Below are 22621 nucleotides of genomic sequence, written 5' to 3' on the forward strand. Positions count from 1 at the left end.
CAACGAGATTGCACTGCAATAACAACGCCCACATATCTCTGGGCCATTTCAATTTAGCCGCGACACGTTCAAAAGTCAGTATGAGTAAACTTCAGCTTCACGAAATGGAGGTACAAGTTTAATGTACTTACCCACATCAAAGTCAGGTTGCCCCACCTCGGAACTACTGGAAGCAGGTCTGGTGCGCAGTGACGGAACTGGTCTGATACACTGCATCTGGGCTTCCAACTCTAGCCTACGCAACTTAACATCCCGATCAGTCTTTAACCCCCTGAGGTCGGCTATCGCGCCGGCGCAATAGGCTCGTTTTTTTCCTTATCAGTGAAAAAAAAAAAAAAAAAAACCTCAGACCCCAGAGGGTTAATTCCAACTCTTTCAATCAGACTACATGGGCTACAACAGCTGAACCAATCAAGCCGTGCACAGAAGGAAAGGGAGAAAAAGAGGGAGAAAACGAACTGCACACAATAACAGGTCACAACATCAAGAAATCAAATAAATAACAGAGAAATAACACATTACGTCCAGGGACGTAAAACTCCCTCTTACCTGATGGGACAGGGCTTACACAGCGAATGTCTATCACTGCTGTTCCGCATAGCCCACTCAGTGAGACTGTTGGATAACACTGGGAAAGCATGCCCTTTCAACTAGAGCCACATTCGTCCCCGAAGGAGTTAGTGGAGATGAACATATGGAAGACACTGGGGTGACTCCAAACGACAGCAGAGGCATTACTGTCACCTGTTTCTTGTAGTGTGTAAAATACCTCTTACTCCCTCTTAGCTGATGGGACAGGGCTTACACAGAGAATGTCCATCACTGCTGTTCTGCATAGCCCACTCAGTGAGACTGTTGGATAACACTGGGAAGGTGTGCCCTTTCCACTGGAGCCACATCCTTCCCTGAAGGAATTACGTAGAGATGAACATATGGACTAACCGCGTAGGGTTGTACTACATATGGAAGACACTGGGGTGACTCCAACCTCATAAGAGATGGGTTCTCCTAAGGGAAAGACACAGGGTTCCATTTAGGAGCAACAGTGGAAAAATACACTTATGGGATCCCCTCAGGGTCACATATATGGCACCCAGCCTAGAACTGGTTCTCAAGGATACAGCGGAATGTAGGCCTGACGCCGGACGCTCTGCCACGTCCGGTACTGAGGGTAATGGAGGACTCAACAGCGGTGCTTAATTTGTAAATAAATAATTGCTGGATCAAAAAAAGCAATTAAAAGGCACTGTGACCAACACTGACCATTCAACTTAAATTTTCCCGGAACATACAATCACATCACTAAACAGTGACGGCACAACTTACAATATAAACAATATAAAAAAACTAGTGCTGTCAAACGATTAAAATATTTAATCGCGATTAATCGCATTAATGTCATAGTTAACTCGTGATTAATCGCACATTTTTATCTATTCTAAATGTCTCTTGATTTCTTTTTGTCCCATTATTTTTTTCTCATTTTAATTCTCTTATCAACATGGAAAAGTGGATCGGCTTGCTTTGTGCAAATGTTTTTTTTATTGAAAACAACATTGGCATATACTGTAGTGTTCAATTTGACACTAACATTCTCACTTGGAGCAAATAATCTCTCACATAATGTAACACTGTCCATCAATAAAAGGGTGAAAGAAATACTGACGAGGTCCTGATATTGACGAGGGGCGGAGAATTCGCATCAGCTGTGTGTGCTTGGCCAACAAGTGGTATTTCAGACTGGACGTGCTGCGAAGCCTGCGATGATAGCTCAGTTCACAACGACAAAACACACAGATCACTTTGGTCTTGTCAATTGAACCATTTGGCCACTTTTTAAAAATTAAACTTTCCATTCAGAATCTTATTGGCATCCATTTCGGCATCTCGCGCTCATCATTCATCCACTCAAAACGTAATGTTAAAGGCGCACACTGGACGAGAAGCGAAGCGCAGCGCCTCGTATTTAAAATTCGAACACATTATTCTCTATGAGTGTACACCACACCGGCGGCGCCATTCAGCGTTTTTATTGCTGGCCATAAACTGAGAAAGTGCGCGTCCGATGTGCGATACAAGTTGTCCTAGACGCGGCTTCTCGTCCGGCCGGCTCGCAAGCCCAAACAAGTGTGTGCGGCGTGCCTGTTGTTTTGTTTTCGGTCTAGCTAGATCCGGTGGTGTTGTAGTTTTACTAACGTTACTAGTTGTTGCAAAAGCATGTGAAAAAAAACTACAAAGTTTGTTAGGCGTTAATCGCGCGATAAAAAAATCGACGCCGTTAATAACGCGTTTAACTGACAGCCCTAAAAAAAACATAAATGTCCTGGTTCAAAATATGAAATGTCTTAATCAGACAACAGACAAGCATCATAGCATAAGATAAAGAAAATATAAAGAAAAAAAAAAGAAAAAAAATACACTGAAGTAAATAATAAATAAATAAAAGACTAGGGGTTCTTAGCTAGTTTTTAAGATCTATCACAGCAATCAAGGCACTAGTAAGAGCATCATTCCTAAGTTTCGGCACAACCTAGTGTATTATTCTATCATGTATATAGCTACGTTGAGACCAAAAATTTTTTATTGATCAGTGATATTCCCTCACGGATGACATTGTTGCCTTTTCCACTACATCAATTTCTAATTTTGAGTGATCTAAATCCCGTTGCTCATGTCTCCTGCTTGATTATTATTAGCAGTTCCATCTTCAGGATCTATTTTTATCAGAAACACTACCAGCTTTACTCATGGATATGGAAAATTTTAAATATGCTTGATTGTCTGTTTGACATTTTGGTTATATGAACTCATTTATATTAGAATAATTCATCAGGTATACACTCTCTCCAAACTTGATGCTACTTTCCCAACGTTACGCTTTACTGCGTGCAAAACAATAATGAGTAAAAACCAACCAATGACAATGATTTTAAACTTAAGAAAGCTGATCAAAAATATATTTGCTGAGGGCTACTAGTCAAAACATAACCTCCAAATACATTTGCATTTACCCGCGCTTGCTCTTTCTCTCCTGATGCATGCACCCTGGCGCGAAGCGAACTTTTTCAACTATTTCATATGTAAGCTGAGCTTTACGCTAATGCACAAGAACTGAACTGATTCCCGCAAAGTGCACCATCACCATGTAATGCTCTTGTTTATGCCGGATCGTTTAAAAACAATGCCGGAATGCAAAAATCCAAAATCAGACATTTTCCAGAACAGGATACGGCAGGATAAGGCTCAAATTAAGCACTCAACAGGTTTAAACTCTGGAGAATATATGCGCAACTGTTAAGGCGCAGCAAGCCGACAATTGACTGGCCTCTTTGTGCTTCTACCCATTCTACAAATATCTGTCAGCGAGGCGTGAGTTTTGTCCACGTACCATTGCAGTGCGCGGACGGGACAGAGCAAAACCAGGGCTGGGTCTGCCCTCTTCCGGGGTCACGCTTGGAGGTTTACCACCTGGTCCCTGAAGGGAGTGGTAGGAACCTTGGGTACATAGCCAGGCCAGGGTCTCAGTACCATGTGGGTGTCATCCGTCCCAAACTCCCAAATTCGTCGACCGAAAATGCCTGCAGGTCCCCTACCCTCTTGATGGAAGCCAATGCAACCAGCAGTAAAGTCTTCATAGACAGAATAGTTAAGTCTACTGACTGCAAAGGCTCGAAGGGGGCATTTTGAAGAGCTCGAAGCACCAGAGTTAGGTCACAATAGGGCATGGAGGGAGGCCAAGGAGGATTTTATCTGTCGTGATAAGCAGATATTGCAGCAGCATATACTTTGAGGGTGGAGGGAGACAGCCTTCGCTCCAACCCATGCTGCTGGAAGGAAAGCACAGCACTGATTGAACATCTTCAGGGGTCCTGGTGAGAGGAACACCACTCGACGAACAGGTTCCACTTCAAGGCGTAAGCGTGTCTTGTAGACGGTGCTTGGACCGAAGTGATGGTGTTAAGTACCTCTGTGGGTAAGTCACCTAGAACCTCCATGTCCCGTCCAGGGACCAGACATGGAGTTTCCAGAGGTCTGGACGTGGGTGCCATAGGGTGCCCTGAGAAAGTAGATCCCTCCTCAGAGGAATGCGCTAGGAAGTGGCTGTCGTGAAGAGCATGAGATCTGGGAACCAGGTCCGGTTGGGCCAATAGGGCGCCACCCTGACTTTACACAGGGTCTGTGCAAGTAGGCTCACTGGGGGAAACCCATATTTTCGAATGATGCTTCTGACCCCAGAGGAGGAGATGGCGACATATGACGAGAGTGTAGACTACCTTGTAGGTTGATGTATGCAATGGTCACAGTGATGTCCGTACGGACCAAAACGTCTTTGCCCCGTAGCGGCTTCTTTAGGTGGCTCAGAGCAAGGTGTAATACAAGCAATTGATGTGCCAATGCAGCTGGGGACCCGTCCAAACGCCAGCAACTGCATCCCCGTTGTAAGTGGCCCCCCAGCCAATGGCAGAGGCATACGTGAAAACCACTGCATGTCTGGACACTTGTTCTAGGGGAATTCCCACCCGCAGAAACAAAGGGTCTGACCACGGGCTAAAGGTTTGCAGGCACGCCATTGTGGTTGTCACCCGAGTTACGCATTGCCACATCCATCTCAGGACTTGGCCGTGAAGCCAGTGCTGAAGCAGTCTCATATGAAGCAAATCGAGCGGCGTTACTGCCGCTGCGGCAGCCATATGCCCCAGGAGCCTCTGAAACAATTTCAGTGGGACTGCCGTCCTGCCTTTGAATGTATTCAAGCTGTTCAGCACCGACTGAGTAACTTCCTCTGTGAGGCGTGCTGTCTTGTTTGACCGAATCTAATTCCATTCCGAGAAAAGAAATCCTTTGCACGGGGGAGAGTTTGCTCTTTTCCCAGTTGACCAGAAAACCCAACTCACTGAGGTGACTGAGCATCAGGTTCCTGTGTTCGCAAAACTGATCTCGGAACTGTGCTAGTATGAGCCAGTCGTCGAGATAGTTGAGGATACAAACACCGTATTCTCTCATGAGAACAAGGGGCCCCTCCGTAACTTTCGTGAAGACACAGGACGACAGGGACAGCCCGAAGGGCAGGACATTGTACTGATATGCTCAACCCTCGAATGCAAAGCGCAGTGTCGAGGGAGAATGGAGACATGAAAGTACGTGTCCTTCAGGTCGATCACTGCAAACCGATATTGGGGACAGAGGCATTCGAAAATGCTTACCCACAGTGGGGCAAGCGAGGCGGCCCGCAACGGGGTCTGAGTGGGCTGTATAACACTTACCTGGTTCCACAGTTGGGTAGAGGGTGCCTGAAAAGGCTTGGCTGTGTCCTCGAACCGCCCACTGCTGGACCTGCACCACGCCATAGTGTGTACAGAGGAGGCAGCTTGCCCACAGGCCTGACCTTGCTGGTTAGTTCCGACAAGTGCTTACAGGCCCGGGAAGGGAGACACAAATTTCGCCCGCGAGGTGGAGTTGGGGCACTGCTGCATTCCAACGGCCCATTCCACAGGGGAAATCTGCGTGTAACCCTTAGCCACTCCGCCATCAAGGGTGGTGATGGAGGAAGAGCCACTAGGTCGGCTTCTGGAAGTAAAAGGTGCCATCCACGACTTAACACTTTAGGTGGCAGAGGTTTTTTCCTAAAATGTTCGATTTTGACATCTTAATTTCAAAAGGCTATATCTTAAAAGTGATAAAAGATAGAGACTTTCTGTAAATTAGAGAAATATTAAGGATGACCCAAAGTTTATGTAGGGATTACATTTTCCCATCGAATTTGCATATTGTGACGTCATATGGTGGCAGCCATCTTGGATTATAGAATTTTCATGAAAAGTCACATGTTTAAATGATAAAATGCAGCACTTCTTTCCCCCCAAAATGTCCCTCACCTTCTGTATGCTATATTGCACAATACTGAATGCTCAGGTAAATAGTAAGTAGTAAACAAACTGTGTAAATCATTACTAATAAATGGTAGAAACAAACCGAATGCATGTAGCGGTTGGCCTTTTGCTGTAGAGATTTTCCATTTACTACATACAGTAGGCACTCTGATTCCATGTATGGGGCACATATATATTATTCATATGACACACAAACACAAGTAGACAAGACCTGTTTAGTTCAAAAGCTCACTCGCCATGGCAAGGCACAGATCATGAGTGAGATGACGAGACAAGACGAGAGACAGACGAGACAAGACGAGAGACAATGTTATTTATTTTATTTTTTTTGTGGTTTTTGTTGATGTTTTTTGGGGTTTTTTTTTTTTAGCTGACAAAGACGCACACATCACAAGGACATGAACACACAAAAAAATAACACATTGTACACTACTAAATGGTCAGGGAAATAGATAGTAAATCAACAGTGTAAATCATTACTAATAAATGGCAGAAAAAAAAAGAAAAAAAATTATGTAGCAGGCCTTTTGCTGTAGAGATAATGACTCCCTATCCATCCAGGTGACATTTCGCGTAGTGTTTCATTGTGTGGTACCTCTCATTGCAAGGCACAACACAAAGACCCACCCCACACTGCCTGCACAAGTATTTTGTCTGACGGCGGCCTTTAGGGCGGGTCCGATCAGAACAAACTACACAATCTGGGTAACCATCAGCCTGGCAGATAAAGTGGCGCTCAGTGAGTCTCTGTGGCAAGTCTCCCAGTGAGGACGACTTTCGGCCTTTGTTGCTCTCTTTCCTGGAGAAGCCTTCCAGTAAAGCAGTGATGACATCCTGCACAAAGACTTTCAGGGGCTTGTGAGGAGCAGCAGTGCAGCGGCAGTAAATGACGTGGGAATTCACCATGCTTACACTGAGAATGGCATTGAAAATCCTGTAGTACCATTTCCTTGACCTATGGGGAAAGAGGTAAGTCTTCATTCTCTGGTCTGCTGTGTCGACACCCCCCATGAACGAATTGTAGTCATCAACACAAACAGGCCTATTTATCTCCCTATAGCCACTATCAGTGTGTCCTGATGCACTTTCTGACACATGTGTTGGAATGCAGTGTAGAGAGCATTGTGAGGCGCTTTGTATCATGCCACGCACAAGCTAGCATTTTCCCCTTCCTCATGAAGACTGGGTCATCTCCCTTGCTCAACGGTAACTGTTCACGGGTGAGGCCCTTTGGCATCCCCTTCCTCTTACTGCTGACAGTCCCACACAAACCTGAATCATTGCTTGCCAGCTCATCTGCTATGGCTGGCGAGGTGTAATAGCTGTCCATGTACACCTCATGCCCTTTCCCTGTGCACGGGGCCATCAGCTCACTGACAATAAGGTGTGTAGCACCGAAATCGTTTGCATTTGGCCTACTTTGTCCAGTGTACATGGACCACTGTAGCACATAGCCTGACTTGGCTTCACTCAGAACAAATACTTTGTAGCCATATTTGTCTGGTTTGTTTGGGTTGTACATTTTAGGGTTGATTTCCCTTTGAACACAATGGTCATTTCATCCAATGACAGCTGCTTAGATGGACCATACATTGCTGAAAACCGGGGGATGACCAAATTGATGATTGGGCGGATTTTGAATAGCCTGTCATACCCTGGCTGACCCCTGTCAACACACTCCTCATTATTGGTGAGGTGAAGGAAAGACAAAATCATCTCAAATCTATTCCTGGACATCACCTTGCCAAATCCAGGTGTTGCTGTTGGCCAATATTCGGCCCAATAATCCTCCAACTCTGACTTCTCTACCAGACCCATACTCAAATGCAGAGAAAAGAAGGCTTTCATTTCACTGACAGTTACGTCAGACCATTGATGAAATCTGGAGTGTGGATGGAGTTGATGGGAGGCTAAAAACTGATGGGTGTAGCGATTTGTCTCATTTTCAAGTAAATTCCAGAAATCATCAGAGAGAAAGAGTGATAGAAAATCTAGGGGCGAATTGGCATTGGAGAGTTCTCTTTCCCCCAGATATCCAATTGGCTGATCAAAGGGCGTGATCCAACTTTGGTACTCATCCTCATTGGCCAAGTACTCAAAGCCAGCATTCCCATTAGCTTGCGATAGACTATGCATAATAGCCCCTCTGCCCCGTGTCACACCGCCTCTGCTCCTGCTACGAGCAGCGCAGCCAGATCTGCCTCGCGCGCGAGCCGAGTGTGCACAGCTCGGACTACTGTCATTGTCATTGCGACTCCCCACCCTGCCTCCACGTTGCCCCCTAACTGTCCTATGAATACTTCGACCTCGTCTAACATACCCAGTGGCATTAGACAAAGTCTCCACCACAATACTGTTACCGCAATCGCGGAGAGGCACACGGTCAGAAGACAAAGCTACATGGCTAGCGCGGTAAAAATCTCCTGCCTCGTTCCCCACATCACTAACACGCCTGCTAACTTCGCGATGAACACTCCGACCCTGTGAAACATTGTTCCCACCACTGACATTGGGCAAAGGACCATCTACATTGGGCAAAGGATTCACCGTTTGTGCTTGGTGTAGGGCTATACTTTCACTTTCAGAATCACCGTCATCTTCTGAAGGCAAATATTCCCCTTCAGAATCAGGGTCCGCGAATAGAAGTCCCAACACTTCATTGCGGGTAAGCTTTATTGATGCCATTAGAGAATAATAATAATAATAATAATCTAATGCAAATACTCGCTGACGTTGACAATATTGCTCTAATAAAATGGCTCACTCGCACACTAGCTCCGCTTTTGTTCGCACTGATTCAATGCGCTCTAGCTCGAAAATTTTGTATAGAAGCATGACGTTTTTTTGAGTCGGGATGAAGTATGACATGTCTGCCATCTAGTGGAGGGGAGGTCGAATGAAATTTGACACCCTATTTGACAAAATCGGCCGTTTTATTCAGTGCCGCATCTTGTCGAGTAAACTCGATCGTGGCGCCTAGAGGGTTAATGAGCTCCTCATGCACCTCTGGAAAGAAAGGTACCAGGGTGGCTCGCACTGGTTCTCAGCATCCCATCCCGGTACCTTTTTTTTCCAGAGGTGCATGAGGAGCTCACTAATTCGTGGAGGGCAACTTTTACTGCCAGAAACCAAACCTAGTGGCTCTTCCTCCATCACCATTCTTGATGGAACCAATCTTCCAGCCTTGAGGGCTCGTGACACGGTGGAGGATTCCACATGAGCCCCACCCTCTTGGCAGCACAGGAAAGCATAGCCATCATCTCCAGATCTGACTCGGGCAAAAGCTGAAGAATGCGATGCACCTACAGCTTATGTACCCACGCTGCGAGGCAGATCAGCTGTTGCAATCATCGCATGTCAATGTGCATTGGCTCATTTTAATTACACTCGAGGTTGATTGGCCTCTCTAGCGAGATTCCTATTTGTCGGTCATCCGACATGACGTTGAGAATGACCGACTAATAGGAAACACAACAGCTGGTGGATTGGGCGGCAGCAACAAGAGTTATTTCTCCAATGAGGCGACATGACACAGCGGATTCCTTGACTGCTCAAACATCAATAGGCTTTATTTGTTACTGTCGCCAGCATCTTTGTGCGTTTGTTGAATGACGATGTTACATATTTCTGACCTTTCTCATCCTGGCAGATGATAAATGATTCAGGCTTCAGTTGGTGGTTGCCCTCTTTAGCTCTGCGTCCCATATGCAACATCACATCAGACCAGATTTTGTTGATAGACCCTCAGGTGTATTGAAAGTAAGCCTAACTTTCAGCTTAGACACTTTGATTCCTGGGGCCTTTTTGTTTTCTTGGTTAATATATAGGGGGAAATACCAAGAACATTTTTTTTTTTCAAGTAAACTACAAGCGTACAAGGTAGCCTAATACCTACGCTAATGTGGTTTTCGTACATGTTTAAGGTACAATAACAACGCAGTGGCCTCTGTGATTTAAATATACAACAGCTATGTTCTTTTTTTTTTTTTTTTTTTTTGAGCTGGATACATTTTATTTTTACTAGGTCAGGCACTTTGATTTATTTTACATACTTTTATCAGTCCAATTGTGCTCTGTGTAATTGCACAGTGAGCACTGGTGATCCAGATGCAAGTCAGGGATATATCATATTACTTTAAATTTTATTTATTGATTTAGTTTGGTCTCTTTTTTCTTTATTCTCAAGGTGAGCCGAATAGATAATTGTATATAGGTAGAACACAAATCACTTACTGAGAGAGGAGCCATCCTCAGGTTAGGATTGGAGTTATAGACAACACTAGATGTCTTGGAAGTTTTCCGTTTGGGAATTCCTGCGGTTTTCTTCGTTTTGGGAAGAAGATCTAGATTTGAGGTGTTCAATGGGTTTTTTATTTTTATTTTTCTATTTCAACTTAAGTTTCATGAGAACTGGGGAACATTTTATTTACATGGCAAAACCTTATCTTCTAAGGATGCACACAGCTATGTTAAACTGTATTTTTAGTTCATTATTATTACTATTTCATTTTTCTTCTACACAACTGCACGCAGTGTGTGTTGACATCACTTATGACCACAAAGGTACTTCCATAATGTGGTTCAGGCCAATCAAACGCATTTTGGATGTCTCTTATGATAAATAACGCAGGCGGTACAAGCCCAGTAGGGGGAGCTGCAGTTAGGTTTCTATCCTGGAATGTTAAGGGGATGAACGGTTCTGTGAAACGCTCTAGGATTTTTTCCCATCTTAAACAATTGAAAACTGATGTTTTGTTTTTGCAGGAGACACATTTACGGTTAGAAGATCACACCAGACTCTGTAAATTATGGGTTAATCATATCTTCCATTCCAAATTTAATAACAGATCACGAGGGGTGGCAATTTTGATTAATAAACGAATTCAGTTCTCACTAAATGCAATAATTGCAGACCCCAATGGTCGATATGTCATTGTCTCAGGCCTCCTATTTCAAACACCTGTTCTTTTGGTAAATGTGTATGCCCCTAACTGGGACAATGCTGAATTTGCCAATAAGCTTCTGTCATCTCTCCCTAATTTAGATACACATAGACTGATCCTTGCAGGAGATCTTAATTGTACAATTAACCCATTGCTCGATAAATCTAGCCCTAAATCTACCCCACCTTCTGCAATGTCGAGGGTTTTTTCAGACTTTATGAGACAAAATGGCTGTGTAGACCCATGGAAGTTTCAAAATCCGACCTCCAAACAATTCTCTTTCTTTTCTCATGTCCACCATTCTTTCTCAAGGATAGATTACTTTTTTATAGATAGCTCGTTCATCCCTGCAGTGAAATCGGTTGAATACTTGGCCATCATCATTTCAGATCATGCACCACTCATCTTAGACCTTTCTTTCACTTTGAACATTAGAGAGCAATCCTTCTGGAGACTTAATTCCCTGCTACTCTCAAACAAGAAATTTTGTGAACATGTGGCTACTAATATAGATACTTTTCTGGAAGTAAACGAGAAGGAAGGTATATCATATTCCCTACTTTGGGAAACCTTAAAAGCATACTTAAGAGGACAAATGATCTCCTATGTAGCACATGTCAATAAAGAACGCGGCAAACAAATGCAAGACCTGACGGATTAAATTTTTAATTTAGACCGCAAATATTCTGAAAGCCCCTCCCCAGAATTATATAAAGAACGGATAGCTCTACAGTCTAAGCTTAATCTTCTATCCACCAACCAGGCTGAATACTTATTACTGCGGACCCGGAGCACTTACTAGGAGTACAGAGAAAAAGCTAGTCGATTGCTGGCTCACCAGCTGAAACGTCAGGCTGCTTCTCGGCTCATACCCCAAATAAGAGATCAGGATCAAAACATAGTCACCAACCCAAAGGAAATCAATAATACTTTTGCAACATTTTACTCTACACTTTACACGTATGAATTCCCATCAGATGTTACGAATATGAACAGTTTTTTAGATAATTTAGAATTACCTACTATTGAACCTGGAGACAGGGAAGTGTTAGATCGACCTCTTGCACTGACAGAGATCGCTGCAGCCATCGGAGACATGCGAACTGGTAAATCTCCAGGACCCGACGGTTACCCCCCCCGAATTTTTTAAGAAGTTTAAAGATAAACTTGCACCTATTATGCTAGAAGTATTTAACGAATCATTGGGAAACGGTTCCTTGCCCCCAGCCCTCACACAAGCTAAGATTACACTACTCCTCAAAAAGGACAAGGACCCCACTAACTGTGGCTCTTACCGTCCTATTTCCCTCCTAAATGTTGATATAAACATTTTAGCCAAGGTGATGGCACATTGTTTAGAATCCGTTCTCCCTAAAGTAATCTCTGAGGATCAGACTGGTTTTATAAAGGGTCGCCACTCTTTTTCAAATATTCGCCGACTTGCTAACGTGATCTACTTCCCCGGTCCTTCCTCGACTGCAGAAGCTGTAATCTCTCTGGATGCGGAGAAGGCCTTTGACCGGGTGGAGTGGAAATACTTGTTTGCCGTATTGGAGAGGTTTGGGTTCGGTGACACGTTTCTGGCATGGATTCGTTTGTTCTATTCTTCCCCACAAGCATGTATTCAAACTAATCAATCTCTTTCCAAATGTTTCCCCCTGACACGTGGGACACGTCAAGGATGTCCTCTATCCCCGCTCCTATTTGCAGTGGCAATCGAGCCTCTTTCGATTGCTTTAAAGTCGTCGTCGTTATTTCGGGGGGTTGGGCGTGGGACTGAGGAACATCGCGTCTCTCTGTATGCAGACGATCTCTTGATCTATGAAAGCAATCCAGAAACTAGCACCCCTGTAATTGTATCACTATTGAATAATTTTGGGTCTTTTTCTGGCTACAAACTCAATTATCAGAAAAGCAAATGCTTCCCTATTAATGATTTGGCAATGCGAATTAAACAAGAAGTAGTCCCCTTTCACTTAACACATTCTGGTTTCAAATATCTTGGAATAAACATTACGCGTTCCTTCACCTCTCTTCTTGGGGCTAATTTTACACCTTTAGTTAACCAAATGAAAGCTGACTTTCAAAGGTGGAGCTGCCTACCTCTGACTGTTGCAGGGAGGGTACAATTGGTGAAGATGAACATACTCCCAAAGTATTTGTATTTGTTTCAATGTCTACCATTATTCCTGACTAAATCATTTTTTAAATCAGTTAACACATCTCACTGCATGAAAAGTGGGATTTTCGACAGTTACCGGCGCTGTAGATTGTCGTGGAAGTTCAGGTTTACGACTGCAAACGGCAATTTACAGGCAACACTGCAAACTGTCGGAAATTGTCGGAAATTGACGTGGGACTTGCTTGCCCCGTGACCCCCCTCCCTCTAATGCTTTAACATGTAAATGAGACTGCTGTGAGCTTTACAAATGCAAATGAGGGTAGCAGGGGGAGTTTTATCCCAGGTGACTAAAAGGTATTAACTTAATTCTAAAAAAAATACAATACAATATTTATTTATAACGCACAATTAAAAACAGCCAAGGCTGACCAAAGTGCTGTACAGGGCAATAGATAAAATGCAGGGCAGAAACAGGACAATAAAAAAAAAAAAAAAAAAAAAAGGCAATAGTTGTATCATAGTCAAGGGGTATTAAAAGCAAGAGAAAATAAATAAGTTTTGAAGATGGAAATTGAGGGAGCTAGTCTGATATAGAGGGGTAGACTGTTCCAAAGTTTTGGGCCTGCAGTCGCAAAAGTGCAGTCGCCTCGTTTTTTAAGTCTGGATCTGGGCACGATAAGAAGACAGTGATCACTGGATCTCAAAGTACGAGATGGAGTGTACGGGCAGAGGAGATTGGTCAGATATTGGGGCGCCGGTTTGTTAAGAGCTTTATACACAAATAGTAAAATTTTAAAATCAATCCTGAATGTGACAGGTAGCCAGTGGAGTTTGAATAGCGCTACCACTTTTGGAGCAATGCACAACATGTTGCAGAAATTTTCACTGCCCTTTTTGTGATAGCAGTATTATTAAACAGACAAAATGGGACAAATTGAATAACCACATTAAAATCCACTTTAAAAGGCTGTTGTTCATGAAGGAACATCTGGACTTACAGTGTACAGTGGCAATATATATTATTTTACATTTATCCATTTGTCAGACACTTTTATCCAAAGATAGATGGTTTTCTGCATGATTTAGACAAAGTATTAAATTATCTTCATTAATGTCTAAAGGTTACACAAACAATCCACACTGAAACTTAAGCTAACAAAACACAAACAATTATATATTCCTGTATTTTCTGTATTGTTTCTCACAGTAAACTGCCATGCAGGCTAGAATTGCGAAACATTATTGGATAAATCTTATAATTTACATTTCTCTGGGCCAATCGGAATCTTAGCACTTTTTCTCTTGGCCAATCGGAATCTTAGCACTTGCGTCATAATCTTGAAGCACACACACAGCGTCAACAAGCCACTAGACTTAAGAAGGAAAAAGCTTACAATGATGTACTGGGTTAATTTACAGGGTTGTACAAAGAGTCATCGTACACGAGAAATTTTAAATGATTGTTGGGAATATAAAAAGGATAACGGAAATAGTTTTGGGTGGAAGCATAAACAATGGGTTAAGGAATGCGGTATGGAAAATATAGATATTTGTCCTAATATGCCATTAAAAGGGGTAGCGGTTTGGAATATTCCCGAACCTAATGTTGAGATGAGACTGCTGGAGGATCGAGAGAAGGCAGAAGTAAAATATTCTAATAGATATGAAATTAATGTTTTTATTAGAGAACGTTTTTTCTCTTGTATACAGATCTATACAGATGGTTCTAAAGATCCAGGAGAACAAAAAGTAGGAGTAGGAGTGTATATTCCAAAATTTGAGACAAAAATAAGTTTAAGATTGAGTGACAAATTATCCGTATATTCAGCAGAACTAACTGCTATAATAATAGGATTGCAGTGGCTAGAGCAAACTAAGCCAAACCTGGTGCCGACTGTAATTTGCTCAGATTCTGCATCAGCACTTAAAAGTATAATATCAACAAAAACCGATAGAGATGACCTGCTACTAGAAATTTATACATTATTATATAGGCTGAATACTGAGGGTATAATTGTATACTTTTGTTGGGTGCCGGCACATATTGGGATTGTAGGAAACGAAATAGCGGATAAATTAGCAAAAGAAGCGTTAAAAAAAGACTTGATAGAAGTAAAGATACTTTTAGGAAGAAATGAAGTTAGATCAATAATTAATAGAGAAATAATAGGAAAGTGGCAACAAAGATGGGAAAGTAGCAGTACAGGTAGGTGGTACTATAGTATTGTAAAATCTGTAGCGGGAAAAGAATTGTATTATGGAAGGCATAGAAAGGAAGAGGTAATGATTTCTAGACTAAGGATGGGTCATACAGGGTTAAATTCAACTCTGGCATTAATGGGAAAGCATGGGAATGGTATGTGTGATGAATGTGGTGTTGTTGAAACAGTAGAACATGTGTTTTTAAAATGTAGTAAATATGAAGAACAGCGTAGAGACCTTTTTATTAATATAAAGAACAGACCAGTGGGCATTATGGATATATTGGGAAAGGTTTTGAGTAATAGTCAGAGGATTAAGGAAGTAATAACTTTTTTAGAGGTTACAGGACTAGATCACCGGATTTAGACTATAAGAGGAGAAAGTATAGATCTGATCATCTTGGAGGTGAAGAGCTTAATGTGTAAGCTGGAGGAGCTGAACACGCAGCGCCAGCTGAAAGTGGGCTCTGATCCTAAGGGATGTTTTTTTTTTTTTTTTTTTCGCAAATCAGATCCATCAACCATATGTACTAAGTAAACAGTAGGTGGCGGTAATACTCCTAAGGAGTCAACGGCCATGGAACAAAAAGAAGAAGAAGAAGAAGAAGACAGCGTCAACAACAGCTGAGCTCGCCATTTGCCTGGCTACCGTGCGAGTCTAATGGAAACTCACGCATGAATTTTCCTGCATTGAACTTGTTTTAGCGCCTGCCAAAGTCTTATTTGATCGGTGAGTAATGTAGATGAACGGCTGCGTTTGTGACAGGGCGCATGTTTTAACTAAAAGAACGACCAGAGAGAGAGAGAGAGCCGGCCGGTCGCGCGCGCGCACTCTGTGTAAACAACTTCTCGTTAGCTTTTGACGCCTTTTTTTTTTTTTTTTAAGTTAGCTTGCTGCTCATGGTTCATGTTCAGTTTCCATGTTATTTTAGCTGTACACGAGAGAATATGTCAATTTGGGATGCTAAACTGCACGTAAACAGATAGCAGCATGGCATAGAGTTCTGAGTCTGACTGGCTAACTTAGCTCTTTGCTAACTAAGTTAGCTTGTCCATATAGCAGCTTGCTACGGGGTTCACATATGTTTAAAGGTGAATTGTCTAATTTATAAATGTGCGTCGTGAATGTGACACCTAACGTAACAACGTTACCAGGCAGAGGAGAAGGACGATGAGGTGATTAGATCTAACGTTAACTTAACGTTACGAGGAAGCACAAAAAAATAAAAAATCGGAGGGTTCTGTTAGAAATGATATTCTCATTTTCAGATATTTTATATCTGAAATATAAAATCGGTTGATACAAATTGGGCCTGAAATTTTATACAAATGATTGATTTTATTTTTATTTTGCAGTATTATTGGATTCGGATGAGAATATCAGGTGTAATCGTTTTCTCTTAATTTATAATTGCAGTTTAAAAATTAAATTCTTTAACTTTATATATTTTATTTTACATTACCTCTGTATAAGCGTCAAGATACTCGCTTCAATAATGTACGAAGGAAGCTGCAGCCCATTGAGGACACCAGCATGTTGCACAATACTGGTGAGTACTGATGACAACTTAAACATAATATTGTGTTGTGTACAACATAAGTCACAGGCTTATTCATGTGTTTTATCTAATAAAGATTGTGCCATGTCTAGCCAAGTGGAGCGTCCTGGCAGTGAAATGTCCACTCCTGGTAAGTACTTTTCCCCCTGCACAAAACATTGCTCTGCACAAAGTCACACTCCATTCAAGACAAGTAGTTTTTTACTGCTTGTGAATAATCTATTTTAAATATATACAGTGCTGGTCAGAGTTATTTAAGCCGCTTAATTAAGAGTGAGAACCTACTCATCTTGGAAAGATGAAACTAAAACATTCGCTTTTTTTGGTCCATTCAAGATGAGTAGGTTCTTCTCACTCTTAATTAAGCGTAGTAATGACTCCAGTATTTCATTATCAATTTAGTATAGGCAACATGACCGTACTTACTGGCTGACTCATGTGTTTCAGACTCTAAGTCAAACTTTGAATGTCTTGTGGAAGCCTTCTCTGACCCGGAGAAATGTGAAGCCAGATTTCAGCGCAAGGAAATTTCCAGTGAGTATTCACTTTATCTGTTGCCCCAACCTTTATTTCTTTTTTCAGTGGAAAATAAATTTAGTTTTGAGGAATAACATTTCAGTATTTTTCTACAGAGATTGGACTTTAATGGCAACCAACAATCCCAATGTTCAAAGAAGGTTCAAATGTCTGTAATGCCAGCAGACTAGCACAAGACAAACAATTGTTTAAAAAAATACATAAATGTGTATATATAATTTTTGAAAATGACAGATGGTTTTGCTAGATAAGAACCTGATTTCTCGACTGGGATTGTGTAGAGACTCTGAAGCTGCATTGAGACGGACATTTGAACCGTCTTGGAACATTGAGATCTTTGGTTGCCATTAAAGTATATGCCATTAAAAATATGGAAATGTTTTCCTTAAACTTAATTTCTTTTCCACTGAGGAAAGACAGACATGGATATCTTGTCACTCAGTGTGAGTAAATTATCAGGAAATTTTCATTTTGAGGTGAACTAATCCTTTAAGGCTGATTTATACTTTTGCGTCAGACCGAAGCCCGAGCCTCTACGCTATAGGCTACACTGTTTCATTTATCCTTCTGCATTGTTGTCCCTGTTGACGCACAATTACACATGCAGAAAGAAGCCTGTGAAACTCGAGGGAGGCGTTCTAGACCAATCACAGCGCTTCCGTCCACGTCAAATTGACGCATTGTTACATTTTGGGAGAGGTGCACGTCAGGGTGTGCTAAAGGGTACACTATGTACACAGCCTACTCTGTAGCTACAGCGGGAGGTCGACGCATAACTATAAATTGGTCTTTACTTACTGCTTGAGAATCAAGTTTGGTAACAGTTTATTTTATTGGCTTAATGACATGTTTCAGACAGTCTTGCTTAGAAGAGCAGAGTGTGGTAATTCTTACCTTTTTGTTTGATTTCAATAATTGTACATTTTTGAATATTCTTTGTTTTTTTCGCCCTTAAGATGCTAGCGCACCTCTGAGCAAAGACCTGCTGACACCCAGTAAGTATTCATCTCATCGGTCACTTTTGTATTTTGTCAGGCCTTGTGAAATGTAAGAATATTCTGTTTTTCATGATTTCATCATAAAGCAAGAGGTCATGGGATTGATGGCTATTATTTGTTTAATAATTGTAAATAATCCTGTAATTTACAGGAAGCAGTATGCCATCTTCTCAACTCTGAGACAAATTGTGGGCGCTACGAACTGGAGCAAGGTAAAAAAATAAAAATAAAAGAATCTTGCATTCTTTTATTTTTTTACTTTCATAAAAACTTAAACATTTTAAAGGTAAGATTCAAAGAATATGCTTTCATTCTCTTGTATAAGAAAATAGATCCGTTATAGTTTACGATCTTAATCATACATTTTGTTTCCATAGAGTAACCTCGCCTCATAACGAGGGCGTAACCTCACATTTACTCAGAGCTATGTCTGCAAGTCCAGATTTTCATGACGCTGATCATGACGACATTGTAAGTAACTTTTACTATTTTCTCCTTGTTTCATTTTACTGTGACTTGCGTTGTTTTTATTCATATCACTCACATTTAATTGTTTTCCAGCTGCCTGTAAGACGTACTACGAGACAGTACGCAGGAGCTTCAGGTACAAACATCCAGATCTGGCATTGCTGGCCGAAGCTGTGAAGAGTTCAGCTCGGAGTCGAGCGAGAAGAAAGAGGGTAAGATTTTTTGTCAATGTGACTATTTTTCACGTGCATTAATAGATGTTTTGTGTCCATACACAGTGCATCACAGTACTGATTGTCTGTATTGGTTGTTTTTACAGCTGCTAGAAGCGAGACAGTGTGCTAGGTGAGGATGACGTGGGCATTTGGAAGTGCGCCACTATAGATCTGATGTCCGATGAAGTTCAACCACCAGCCAGGAGCTCACAGAGCTCTGTGCTACGCTGCAGTCGAGATTAGAGGCGACTCCTAAATACAGGGCAACGCACCACAGACGTTTTCAAAGTGGATCGAATTCAGAGAGAACGCCGCTAGTCACCTACAGCCCCGAAGATGAAAACAGACACTGATTCCAATTTGTTGTGTGTGCAGATGATCTATGCTTTGTACATAGGTGTATATTGTTTTGTGTTTGTGCTAATAAAGCTCTTTCTTTGAATAAACAGCATGTCCCTGGCAAATTTTCCTTTCCTTTATAAATTCATGTCCTTGATGGTAATAATAGTTTAGTCCATAGGTTAACAATGACATGAATATACCACAGAATAGCATATTATGAATATAAAAAAATAATTTATATATTATTATTTATATGAATATTATAATTTTTTTAATTTATAATGAGCGAGGGTGACCAATAGTAACAGATCTGCCAACCAATCACGAGTGATTTTTCTTGTTTAAACCACGTGGGTTCAACCAATAGTGAGTGAGGAAATTCAAGCATTTCTCTGGCGGGAGCTGCTATTCATATGGTAATTAGAGCCATTCACACCTCCGGCGCGAGCGCTCTGCATACGTCATGGTTCGTTTCCGACAATATTCGGCACAGACGAACGCGACGTTCACAGGCTGTAAATTGTCGTTAACTGCCGAAAATTAGGGAGATTTACGGCCGTTTACGGGGTCGGAAATCCCAATTTTCATGCAGTGTCTATTACCTCCTTCATCTGGAAGAATAAAGTTCCAAGAGTTAATAAAGGCTTACTTCAGAGGGGTCGCGATGTGGGGGGACTAGCTCTCCCCAGTTTTATTCACTACTATTGGGCAGCTAACTTACAGAACATTTTATTCTGGCTTCATGTGCCAGACACCGACTGGTGTACACTTGAGGCACACTCTTGCCACTCGTCATCTCTCCCTGCTTTGGTGTACTCCTCCCTGCCCACAAAGTGGTCCAGGTTTACCTCCAATCCCATAGTACTGTCCACCCTTAGAATCTGGGCCCAGTTCCGAAACCATTACAAATTCATCTCTCCCTCCCCCCTTAGCCCTATTTGTAAGAATCATTTATTTCCAGCCTCCTCTCTCGACTTAACATTTACTCAGTGGGGCAGGAAGCAGCTTTCCTGTTTTAAAAGCTTGTACTGTAAAGAAGGGTTTGATAGTTTTGATAATATATGCCAGAAATATGATCTCTCACGCAGTAACTTTTTTAGATATCTCCAAATACGCCATTGTGTCAAAGCACTGTTCCCTTCCTTCCCAGTCCTCCCTACTGAGGCAGCATGGGAAGAAATGACCTCCTCCGCCCAAAAAAAGGACTGATTTCACAATTATATTCTCAACTTATGTCTCTGGAAAACCATGACCTTTCAAAAATTAAGAACGGGTGGGAAGGCGAGTTGATGGTTGAGTTGTCGGACAGACACTGGGAGGATGCACTACAAAGGATTAACTCATCCTCATCCTGTGCACGCTTGGGGCTCATTCAGTTTAAAGTAGTGCATAGGGCTCATTTCAGTAGGGCTAGGTTAGGAGCAGTGGTGTAGTCTAGTTTTTTGTAGTGAGTATACTGTAATTCACCCCCCCCCCCCACCCCCACCCACACACACACACACACCGCCTCATACTCGCCCGTCCCAGAGCGTCACCCCATAAGCACCACCACACTCACTAATGCATACAGTATGCATCGACATGTAATTGAGAGCATTATGAAATACTAAGTGTTATCAACATGTCAATTTATTATAAGAAACACAACTCAGCCAGTTAAGAGCTACATTTAGCCTTAGATGTTACATGAATATGGTCCCTGAACCACAGGTTTTAGCAGCTGACAATAAAAAAATAAAAAAATAAAAACATTATACAAATACAAATTTGCTTTTAGAAATGGTGTTTTTGAAAAAAAAATGGTGTTATTGTTTTGGCAAGTTTACTGTTGAAAAACTTTGTGATATTCCCTTAAAATAACGTTTTAATAGATTGTATTATTAGTATTATTATTTTAAAATACATTTTATGTGCAATTTCTTTCTAATTTCTTTGAGTTGGACCGAACTTTTATTTTGGTGGGTTGTACACATTTGAGTTTCTGTGTGTTTTAATAACCTATTATTATTATTATTATTATTATTAGGCCTACTTGAAGTATACTCTACAAGTAATAGTAATATATTTCTGTTATAACTTCTTCACGTTATACCGAACTTTTATTTTGACAGGTTGTCGTAAAGACATTGCAGTTTCTGTGTGTATATGAAACGAATGAATGACGATAGTTTTATTATATGAAATGGTGAAATTCTCGTGAAGTGACTATCATGAAGTGCACATATGTAGCCTACGTCATGTCTCAATACAGTGAAACGCTGAAAACACCAGGAGCGTGAGTCACGCGTGCTTCAGTGTATGTGTGTGTTTGTGTGTGTGGAGCACACATTGAGCGCTCATTCATTCCCAGAGACGCGTAGAACAATTGCAGTCTCTTTTAACTTTAATATTCACAGACACTAGTCCATAATCGAGATTTGATTCATTGTACATTGATTTCATTCATTCAAAAATAGCTAAATTCTGTGACTGGATTCCGCGATTCTATCCATGTCGCTTCGCGAACACAGACGAGGTGAATTTATGAATGAAAGTGTGAAAGTTCTGACACAAAACGAAGTTGCGTATCCTCACGCTTTTTTTAAGTGGGTATACGGAAATCCTTGGCCTTTTCTAGTGGGTATACGGCGTATACCTGCGTATCACGTAGACTACACCACTGGTTAGCAGATATATATCCAGGAACGGATGGGAATTGTAATAGATGCTCCCTCTCTCCAGCTGATTTAACACACACGTTTTGGTTGTGCCCCCGTCTAAATCAATATTGGTCATCTGTTTTTCAAACTTTATCCGAAGTCATAAAAATTCAAATTAAGCCCTGTCCGTTGATTGCAATATTTGGTATTCCAAAGGAGACCTTAACTTTAACCCAATCGGACATTATCGCTTTTACATCACTTCTTGCCCATCGTAGAATCTTATTGGTTTGGACATCCGCTACTCCACCAGCGGTGGCCGCATGGTTAAGGGATGTTTTATTTTTTCTTAAACTAGAAAAAGTGAAATTCACGTTGAAAGGGTCCATCCAGAAATTTTACTTAAAATGGCAACCCTTTGTGACATATTTTGAGAATCTCAAAGTATTGCCTGAAGTATGAGACTCCTTTATATTTTAAAATTTAACTCTTCTTCTCTCTGTTTCCTTTTTTATTACTTTTTTATATGTTTATTCAAATCAATGGTCAATTACCTTAATGTGGTGGGAAATGAGTAGCCTGACTGACAATTGTGAAACTGTGAGTTTAAAGCCCTGTTAACCAACTGGGGTCGAAATATGTTTAAGGTTTTAGTTGTTTAAGATAAAATGAAACTGGAGAACTGTTTCACTTCCTGTACAATGTA

The 22621-nt window shown here is 41.5% G+C and overlaps 2 long non-coding RNA genes across 2 annotated transcripts in view; one reads left to right on the forward strand and one right to left on the reverse strand.

Annotated features, from left to right (window-relative positions):
• LOC309508671 overlaps positions 1-22621 on the reverse strand; it is a 342418-nt gene that overhangs the window by 267008 nt on the left and 52789 nt on the right. The gene's annotated exons all lie outside the window — the stretch shown is intronic.
• LOC309508544 overlaps positions 13063-22621 on the forward strand; it is a 64807-nt gene continuing 55248 nt past the window's right edge. The window contains exons 1-2 of the long non-coding RNA XR_014209527.1: positions 13063-14285; positions 15763-15992. This is a non-coding gene — a long non-coding RNA (uncharacterized lncRNA). The remainder of the gene's footprint in view (positions 14286-15762; positions 15993-22621) is intronic.

The sequence above is a fragment of the Leuciscus leuciscus genome (genome assembly GCF_965113295.1).
Source record: "Leuciscus leuciscus genome assembly, chromosome: 10".
In the NCBI taxonomy this organism is placed as follows: Eukaryota; Metazoa; Chordata; class Actinopteri; order Cypriniformes; family Leuciscidae; genus Leuciscus; species Leuciscus leuciscus.